This window comes from Gastrolobium bilobum, unplaced genomic scaffold (assembly GCF_033153095.1).
Source record: "Gastrolobium bilobum isolate Gb01-03AN ecotype WA unplaced genomic scaffold, APGP_CSIRO_Gbil_v1 utg518508, whole genome shotgun sequence".
NCBI lineage: Eukaryota > Viridiplantae > Streptophyta > Magnoliopsida > Fabales > Fabaceae > Gastrolobium > Gastrolobium bilobum.
Genome location: NW_026897258.1, coordinates 3,052 through 13,972, shown reverse-complemented (window position 1 = coordinate 13,972; position 10,921 = coordinate 3,052). Strand labels below are relative to the sequence as shown.

The window sequence follows — 10,921 nt, the reverse complement described above, 5'->3', positions numbered from 1 at the left end:
TAAAGAATCTCAAATTTTATAGCCTTTCAAAATCTATCCCCCGGTAGTTAAGATTCGCCTCTTCTAAACACAAGTAGCTGTACTTTTTTTTCCTTTTTTTTTCCAGTGAAAATAAGCAAGCAGCTGTCAACTCCATTTTCAAAGTAAACGCCATTGCTATATATAATTGACTCAAGGTCAAACTCCTCGCTACCATCTGTACAAAAAAGTATGTCTTGAAATACAAATTGCCAACACTAAATAAGTACACATGCAGCGTTATGGGAGGGATAACATACGCTTATGCACTCATGGTTACGGATTAAAATCTTCCAAAAAAACATATGAGTAGGTCAAGTTTTCACTGAAGTGAAATCATAGCATTCTATTTATCATGCTCCAGCAAGAGCAAAAACATGCAGTGACACACTAATATCATATTCACAGGTTCTGTACAACTAGCTGAGTTTTCTCAGTAATCATTATTTAGAGGAAAAAAATGTAATCCAATTTTGCCAACTGTAGAATGTGTTGGGCAAAGTATACTATAAAACCCCAGCTAAAGCAGCAGAGATAGTGGGGTGTCAACCTGTCAGTAGGTCAAAATGCTTTACAGAGGTTAGCCCTCATGTTAGATAAACCTTGCTGATGAATTGGAACTGCCCACAACTTGCTCCTCTTTGGTTCAGATATCCTTACATGTGAAATTGCATTGGCAAGTGCATCAATCCACACACAAACATCATGATATTATGAATTGCAACTTTCAGATGATGAAGAAAGGCTTGAAACCTCATTAAGGAACCCATCATCCATCCTGTTTCTTCCTAACCTAGGTTCAGGTGCAGCAACAAAGTTGTGGCAAGCAGCTCCATTTTGGTGCTTCAACTTTGATTCAACGGGCAGGATCTTCAATGTACGTTATGTGTAGAAAGATATCCATGGATGTCCTGAAATTGAACCACATAATATTAATTTAACATGCAAACAATCGAACAGTTCTTAAAACTTAAAAGTACTGTCATTTTATTTCCTGTTTAAAAACATTAGGGAGAAAAAGAGAGCCTCAACCACATAGAAGAACACATAATAAAAACTAACAAAAGTAAGTGAGAATTAACAGATTCCTACTGTTATCCCAACCAAAACAAGGCAATCCTTCTAATTATTAAGAATTCATGTGAAAGGCAAAGATACTTTTCAACAAAACTTGGAAATTTCTAATTTTAATTATTTCAAGATTAAAAAACAAAAATTCAGACCAAATACAACTAGTCTTTGGTGTATTCATCATTGAGGAAGAGAGATAAAGCACGCTACAAAACATTAATAATCTATCATAAACTTACTAAGTACTTCATCAGCTGTTATCCTTGCTGAAATATCCCTTGTCAGCATTCTCCCAACAAGATCTCGTGCAAGTTTAGATATTGATTCCCACATCCCGGTTTGGAAATCTAGCTTGGAATTCTTAATAGCCTCAAAAACTGCTTCTTGTGAATCCCCTTTAAATGGAAGAACACCAACCAACAGAGCATGCAGGAGCACTCCAGCACTCCATATATCCGCCTTTTCTGAGTATCTCCCCAACAACACTTCTGGTGCAACATATGCAGGGCTCCCAGCCAAACCCGTCAAGTTCTGACCTGCAATGCAAATTTCTAGACAATGAGGCTATGCATAAACAACATAAATGACTCATGTATGTATCTTTTACTTATGTGTGTGTATTTATATATATGTCAATTGAATTACTGATATTTTTAAATGCTTAAAAATTAAACAAAGTGACCTTAGAGTAGGAATGGTTAGCTTCAAACTATTATAAGCATTTTCTCTAGGACCTCTTATTCTTAGACCGCTAGCAAATTTAATTGAATACTGAACATAGTAAACTTAAGGGAGATGACCATCTGAACTCTCCAATTTTTTACTCCTATGTACAGGGTAACATTAGTAAAGTACAATTCAGTTGAAAGCTCATCATGATGAACTTCTTCAAACTTGCCTAGACATTTTTTATTAACAGAATGACTAGGATGGAATTTTACACAAGGCAGGTTGTGTAAGGATTCTATTCATAGAAGTTAGCACATATATATACCATAGGATAACAAAAAAAGAAGATCATCCAAACAGGTTTAACATATTACCCTTAGAAATTCTCATGGCCAGGCCAAAATCAGCAAGCTTTATTTCCCCCGAAGCAGTAAGCAGAATATTCTCAGGCTTGATATCTCTGTGCACAACTCCCATATCATGACAATACTTGATGACCAACATCACTTCCTTAAGTATATTAGCAGCCCGCTGTTCAGAACAAGGGCCCTCCCTAAACATCTGGTCGACAAGTCTTCCCCCAGAGCACAATTCCATCACCAGATGAGAGCAATCAGCTTCCTCATACACTGCCAGCAGAGTCACAACCCCAGGATGCCCTGACAAGTGCTGCATTATCTCCACCTCCATGTAAACAGTCTCATCCCCCTTCTTCAGAGTCTTACACGCATACTCCGCGCCGCCAACAAGAGACCTACACAATGAAACAGATCCATACTTTCCTTGCCCGATCGTCACCCCAGTAACATAATCATCTTCAATCTTGTTCTTCCTCCCCATCTGGGTAGCCACGTGAATGCAACCTATCTTCCTCTTTAGGCCTCTTCCCGCGGACACCCCAGTAATATAATCATCTTCAATCTTGTTCTTCCTCCCTATCTGGGTAGCCACGTCAATGCAACCTATCTTCCTCTTTAGGCCTCTTCCCGCGGTCACCCCAGTAACATAATCATCTTCAATCTTGTTCTTCCTCCCCATCTGGGTAGCCACGTCAATGCAACCTATCTTCCTCTTTAGGCCTCTTCCCGCGGTCACCCCAGTAACATAATCATCTTCAATCTTGTTCTTCCTCCCCATCTGGGTAGCCACGTCAATGTAACCTATCTTCCTCTTTAGGCCTCTTCCCGCGGTCATTAGAGACAATGTCCCACAAGGAGGAGCAGTGGTAAAACCCGCCACCCTACTCTTGCAGGAACCAGCTGAGTCTATCTTAGTATTTTCTCTACACCTCTTCTTCAACCTCGAACAATCTTCCATCGAATAATGGGTCTCAAATTTGGACGATGGAGACTGTTGTAAATAATATTGATTTAGTTATTATTTAGTTTTTATTTAGTCATTTATTGTTGTATTGGGCCAAGCCCTTTGTTGTATTCGGCCAAGCCCATTAGGTTAAAAGTAGGTCAAATATTCTCTATAAATAGAGAACCCTTTGTACAGATTATTTACAATTCTATAATATATTAGAATACCCTTTTTCAAGTTGGTATCAGAGCTCTCGATCTGAGGGCTTTGCTTCCGCACATATTATCTTCTTTTTTAACAAAACCCTAATTTCTTTGCCTCTTGCCGCCATTAGCCGCCACCGGAAAATTTTTCCGGGGACCTTTTGGACCAAGGGGACCATTGTTGACCTTATTTTTCCTCCGATCTATCATTCTACGCAGTGTTCCTCCGCCACAAACGACCGAAACACCCCCGATCGCCTCCAATCAGATCTGTCTTCACCGTTTGGACCACTTTCCGGTGACTTTTCAACCGCGACCACCCACAGACAGGTGTGCGCTCACCGGACGACCACACCAGAAAAATCTCAGCCGGCGAAGCCCATCCACGCGCTCTCACGCGCCGCCCCTTTCCCGGCGAGTGAATCCCACGCGCAGCTCCTTTCTCCGGCGCGTGGAGGCGCGTGCGGCCGTGTTTTTGGACTGGACCACCACCATTCTTCTCGTCTTCTTGTCTTCTGTCTGGATCTATAATTATTTTTCTGATCAGAGGTCATTTGATATTCTGTTTGGTTGATTTTATCGCTGGTTGTTAACTTTTTTTGTTAAAGAATGGCTGAGCATGATAGTTCTTCGATCTTATCTGGTAAGAGCACACGTTCTATATCTCTTCTTGCTTCTTGCACTGATTTTAAAACCTCATGGATTTTGGATTCTGGTGCAACTGATCATATGGCTTGTCGTACTGAGTTATTTTGTTCTTATCATCCTACTGTTGGTAGTCATACTATATCCGTAGCTGATGGATCCCATAAATCAGTTATTGGTTCTGGTAACATTCAAATTCAACCTTCCTTGTTTCTTAAAAATGTTCTTTATGTTCCTCAGCTTTCTACTAATCTTATCTCCACTCAAAAACTTACAACTGATTTGAATTGTTCTATCACATTTTTTCCTTCTCATTGTCTTATTCAGGATCTTACCACGAAGAAGACAATTGGAGTTGCTAATGAACAGGATGGGTTGTATCATCTCCTTCCAGACCATGCTAGCAAAAAATCAGTTATTAATGACACGTCATCCTTCTACTGCAGAGTCTATGATTTGGCTCCATCACAAGCGTCTCGGGCATCCACCATTTAGTCTTTTGAAGTCTATGTTCCCCTCTCTGTTTCTCAATAAGTCGGTTGAGACCTTTCATTGTGATGTTTGTGAATTTGAAAAACACCATCGAGTGTCATTTCCTTCTAGCACTATTAAAAGCAGAGAACCTTTTTCTCTTATCCATTCTGATGTTTGGGGCCCTTCTAAAGTGCACAGTGTTTCAGGTGCTAGGTGGTTTGTTTCTTTTATTGACGATTGTACTCGGATAACATGGATATACTTGATGAAAGACAAGTCTGAAGTACCAGAGATATTTATTCGGTTTCATCACATGGTTGAGACTCAGTTTGGTAAGGGTATTAAAAGACTCAGATCTTATAATGGTACTGAGTACGTCAATCAACGCCTGTCACAATTCATTTCAGACAGAGGTATGATTCATGAGCTCACATGTGTTGATACCCCTCAACAAAACGGGGTTGCTGAAAGGAAAAATCGTCACCTTCTTGAAGTTGCTAGAGCACTACTTTTTCAGACATCTGTTCCTAGTTCTTATTGGGGAGAAGTAGTATTAGCTGCAACTTTTTTGATCAACCGTTTACCTTCACGGGTCCTTAACAATATCAGTCCTATTCATTCCATGACTTCCTTCTTTCCTTCTGTTCCCATATTGCAGAGCCTTCCACCAAGAGTGTTTGGATGTGTTGCCTTTGTCCATGTTCATAAACAACATCGGAGTAAGTTGGATCCTAGGGCTCTTAAGTGTGTCTTCCTTGGTTATAACCCTTATAAAAAAGGGTACAAGTGTTATCATCCACAAAGTCGGAAATTTTTTGTTTCTATGGATGTCACCTTTCAAGAATCTGAATCTTATTTCCTGGGTCCTCATCGTCAGGGGGAGAATAGTTCTTCAGAAGACTCGTCCCCTTCCTTCTTTGAGTCTGGATCAATCTTCTCTCTTCCTAGTGTGTCTGCTCCTGGTGTGTCAGAACCTTCAAATACACCTGAGATACAACCCATACTGTCTCACCAGCAACCTCAATCGTCTGAACCACTGGTAAGTCCTAAATCTCCTATTTCTTCTGAATCTCCTGTTTCTGATTCTAATATTATTTCCTCTCATGATTTGTCTATTTCTTCTGATATCTCTAATGACTTACCCATTGCTTCTACTTCTGATGACTTACCTATTGCTCTTAGAAAAGGAAAAAGATCTTGTCACAAGAAAACTTGTTCCTCCTGTCCCTCTTGTACTCAATACCCTATCTCCCACTTTGTTTCCTCTGCTAATCTTTCTATGCAGCACAAAAGCTTTGTTTCAGCACTAGATTCTATTGCAATCCCAAAATCAGTACATGAAGCCTTGAAAGATAGGAATTGGGCTCAAGCCATGCAAGAGGAGATGAATGCTTTGGAGAAAAATAAAACATGGGAGGTTATTGATAGACCCAACAGAAAGAAAGCAGTAGGGTGCAGATGGGTTTATACCCTGAAATATAATTCTGATGGCACTCTTGAGAGATATAAGGCTCGATTAGTGGCCAAAGGTTACACTCAAACCTATGGCATTGATTATGAAGAAACCTTTGCTCCAGTTGCAAAGATGAATACAGTGAGAATCTTGTTATCCCTTGCTGCCCATTACAATTGGGATATAAATCAATTTGATGTGAAAAATGCTTTCCTCAATGGTGAGTTAGAAGAAGAAGTCTACATGGAAATCCCGCCTGGTTTTGATTCTGTGAAGGGGGAAAATAAATTTTGTAGATTAAAAAAGGCCAAGGAGATCACACTCTTTTCTTCAAGCACTCCCAAAATGGGAAGCTTAATGTGCTCCTTGTATATTTTGATGATATTATTATCACAGGTGATGATTTTGTGGAGAGACAGATTCTGCAAACACGGCTTGCCTCTGAGTTTGAAATCAAAGACCTTGGGAAACTGAGATATTTCCTAGGGATAGAAGTAGCTCATTCAAGCAAAGGAATTTTTATCAGCCAGAGGAAATATGTTCTTGATCTTCTCAAAGAAGCAGGAAAGCTCGGGTGTAAACCCTCTAATACTCCTATTGAGCAGAATCACAAGATGGGCTATGAAGAAGAGAGTCCTCCAATTGATAAAGGACAATATCAACGGCTAGTTGGGAAATTGATATATCTGGCCCATACTAGACCAGACCTAGCTTATGCTGTTAGTGTTGTCAGTCAGTTTATGCACGATCCAAAAGAAAAACACATGCAGGCAGTAGAGAGAATTCTTCAGTATCTTAAAGGTACTCCTGGTAAAGGATTGTTATTCCGACGTGATGGCAATCTATCTTTAGAAGTCTACACAGATGCTGATTATGCTGGATCCGTGACTGACCGTCGTTCTACCACTGGTTATTGCATGTTTCTTTGCGGTAACTTGGTGACATGGAGAAGTAAGAAACAAGATGTGGTTGCCAGATCAAGTGCAGAAGCTGAATTTCGAGCTATGGCTCAAGGCATTTGTGAGTTACTGTGGCTGAAAATTGTTCTTGATGATCTCAAAATAAAATGTGAGGGACCTATGAAGCTGCTATGTGATAATAAGTCCACTATTTGTATAGCTCATAATCCAGTTCAACATGATCGGACTAAACATATTGAGGTTGACCGCCATTTCATCAAAGAGAAACTTGATAACGGGTTGATTACCACTCCATACATTCCCACTGGGCGTCAATTGGCTGATCTATTAACACAGGGGCTTCCTTCAGACAGATTTCAAGAACTTACTAGCAAGCTGGGAATGATAAATATTTATTCCTCAGCTTGAGGGGGAGTGTTGTAAATAATATTGATTTAGTTATTATTTAGTTTTTATTTAGTTATTTATTGTTGTATTGGGCCAAGCCCTTTGTTGTATTGGGCCAAGCCCATTAGGTTAAAAGTAGGTCAAATATTCTCTATAAATAGAGAACCCTTTGTACAGATTATTTACAATTCTATAATATATTAGAATACCCTTTTTCAAGTCCCATGATTGGATCTCAAAATGTCAGTCAATTTCGAGGACTCGTCACACTCATTTCCTTTCCTTTTCATCCTCATAGCATCTATCAGTAAAGTACCAACGCAACACCAATCTTTGTGTTGATCACGTACCCAGTGTTCAAAATCCGATTTTTGCCGCAAGACACAATTCTGCAGTCAAAATAGAGAAAGATCAGTCAACGAATTCTAGTCAGATTGATCATGAATGAACGCAAAACCACAAGGAAAGCATCCAAACACAAATATTAAACTTCAAGAAAGTAAATCGAACCCCGAAGCTTTTTCGCAACGTAATGGCGCCAAAAAGCGCCATCACATCACGAGACCCCTGCAAGACAAGACAAGAAGATGCCAGAACATAGAAAGAAAAAGAAACAAACCTTCGCAATCCCAACCAATGATCCTGTAATGCGTTGCGGAGAGTATAAGCAATGAGAAAAAAGTCGCAAATTGGGAAACTATTACGACGTAATTTCTCAATCAGGGACTGAAACCCTAAAAATCTGCTATCAAAGTTTTAGGGGAATGCGCGAACGACAAGCATAGAAAAAAGAAAGAAAGAAGACGGGTACTCTCTGAGAGTCACACTCTTTTTGCTTAGCTAACGTTGTTTCCTTTAATATAGGATGTTCCAGTTCATTGTTTTATGTTCTCGTGCGTGCGTCACTATTTCAAGGGGTGTATTTGATTACGATTTTAAAAATTTTTCTCAATCAGTGGAATAAAAAAAAAACAGGGTCAAATTAGGTAAGAAAAATAATGAACTAGTAAGAAAAAAAATGAATATCGTCAAATTATATAAGAAAAAGCATTGAATGTGTATAAAGTAGGAACTGTTTTAAAAAACTAATGAATAACTTTAATTTGGATTTTGAAATGGTAATCCAAATATTGAATTCTGGAAATTATTGGTATTTATTCCCTTCTTTATATTGTTCAATACCAGATTAATTACCATTTAATAGTCATCATATTAACGAAATTGGACTTTTTTCCTTACACACGTTTCTCATTTTCATCATATTAATTACCATTCAATAGTCAACAAATTTCACATAAATGTTTGACTTTTTTGTAATTTATGCTTTTTTTAAATAGAAATCGCAACTAACGTATAGTGAAAAATATTTTTTTCCTTAAATATGCATTTTTTGAAAAAAAAAATTCATTCAAACAAGTCCTTAATTTTCACCTCTGCTATTTTTTAAATTGTTGAAAAGTTAAAAAAAAAGATAAAAAACTTTTTTTGTAATATTGCTCTTAACTTTGATCCAATCTGATACGCCAATCCCATGGGAATAACAAATTGGATTTTTTCCTTACAAACATTTCTCATTTTCATCATATTAATTACCGTTCAATATTGTCATCATATTAACATTGAACATGCATAAAATAGGAGTTGTTATAAAATACTAATGAATAACTTTAACTTGGATTTTGAAATGGTAATTCAAATTTGAATTCTGAAAATCATTGGTATTTATTCTCCCTTTATGATTGGTCAATACCAGGTTAATTATCATTCAATATTGTCATCATATTAACGAAACTGGACTTTTTTCCTTACATAATTTTCTGATATTCTTCTTGACTTTCTCCCTAATTTGTTCCTTAATTTCTATTTAATTTCTATCTTAGGAATTTCCTTCATCCAATACCTCACTTTGTTTTTCTTGAATTTCCTTTATTTGATTTATCTTAATTCATATCAGGAATTTTTTTAAAATAAAATAATATATACTTGATAATGGGTGTTTCCATTCCTTCACAATAATAATAAAAGTGCTCTGTTTCACTTCTACGAGAATAAGTGTTTATTTGGATGAGTTTTCAAAAAAAAAAATTATACCTTACTTATTTTAGAAGTGCTTTTTATAAAAGTTAAAGTTATTTAGATTTTTAAAAAATATTTAATTTTTGAAAAAATATTTGACTTATGTTATTTTTAGAAGTTAAAATTTTCAGTTTAAAAAAATAAATAGATTTTTGACTTTTTTTATGACTTTTGCTTTTTTTAAAAGCAGGCATCCAAACATATTGTTTCATACATGCTTTCTTTTTCTGAAGAAAGACAACTTTTTGAGAGAGAAAAATCCATCCAAACGGCCCTAATAAATTTTTAATGACATGGAAGAAAATGAGAGAAAAGATTAAGAAAGAGATGACGCTAATTTTTTTAATTTTTGATTTCTATTATTTTAGTTGCTTTATTTTTCTTCTCTTCACTCAATTGAGAAAAGATTTGAAACTTTAAAAACTTTTTTCCATTTTCTCCTCTAAATCCAAATATGAGGTTAAGGCATGACAACTATATATTAGCATATGATATTAAAAAATAAAATGGTCAAGGGAATGAGAAAAAAAAATGTGAATTTTGAAGACGACTGAAAAATAATAGTTAAAACTATATATTAGCAATTGTCGTAAAAAAAACTATATAATAAAATATTATAAATTTTTATATAATTTTTAAATATAAAATTTGGTATTTCGGTTAAAATCTATTGTCATTTGCAATTTTATACAGTTGATGAAATCTATAAACAAAAGTAAAGAAATAGATTTTTATTGTGTTATCAAACGTAATTTTGATTATCGGAATAAAAAAAATGTGTTATCAAACGTAATTCTGATTCTCGGAATAAAAATAAAATATGTTAACAAACGTAATTCTGATTCTCAGAATTGTTCCAAGGCACAGAAATAGAAAAGAATCATTCCTTTTCAGAAACAGTGCCAGGAATCAGAATGATTGTCATGCGCAGCCTAATTGTCGTTGATTATATATCAAAGCAAACATATAAAAATGCACTAACTTTTTCGATAAACATTTTAAACATAAAATTTCACTTTCCTCCCACAACATAATAAGTAATGAACCAAACATTATTCTAATTGATCTCAGAATATGTTTTTAAATGAATAATATAAATCATCATATATTATATTATTAAAAAATAAAAGGTATGTGTAATTATGATAAATGTTTGACATGTCAAATTTTTTGCCCCAACTAAAGTTAAATTATGGCTCTGCCATTGTGTGGAGCCATTCTTTTGGACGTTAGACGATTTTTTTTTTTGTTTTCTTGCCCATCAGTGGCGGAACCACATTATGCTTAGGTAGGGTCGGAGCCCCAGCTACATTTCAGTAAATTTTATTTATTATATATAATTATATAAGTAACTGTAATTTTTGCTTTTTTTTAAATAGAAATCTAAAATAACTTATAGTGAAAAATATATCTTTTTACTTATAAAATGCAATTTTTGAAAAAAAAATTCATTCAAACGGGTCGTTAATCTTCACCTCTGCTATTTTTAAAAATTTTGAAAAGTTAAAAAATAAAGAAAGAAAGATAAAAAGTTTTTTTTTAATATTGCTCTTAACTTTGATCAATCTGATACCGCCAATCCCAGGGGAATAACAAATTACATGTTATGGAATAAAAAATCAACAGGGTCAAATTAGGTAAGAAAAATAATGAACTAGTAAGAAAAAAAAAATATATCGTCAAATTATATAAGAAAAAGC

At 35.7% G+C, this 10,921-nt stretch overlaps 1 pseudogene; it reads right to left on the bottom strand.

Annotated features, from left to right (window-relative positions):
- Positions 1–579: 579 nt before the first annotated feature.
- LOC133305575 (serine/threonine-protein kinase PEPKR2-like) lies at positions 580–7,441 on the bottom strand (annotated as a pseudogene).
- Between the last annotated feature and the right edge of the window lie 3,480 nt (positions 7,442–10,921).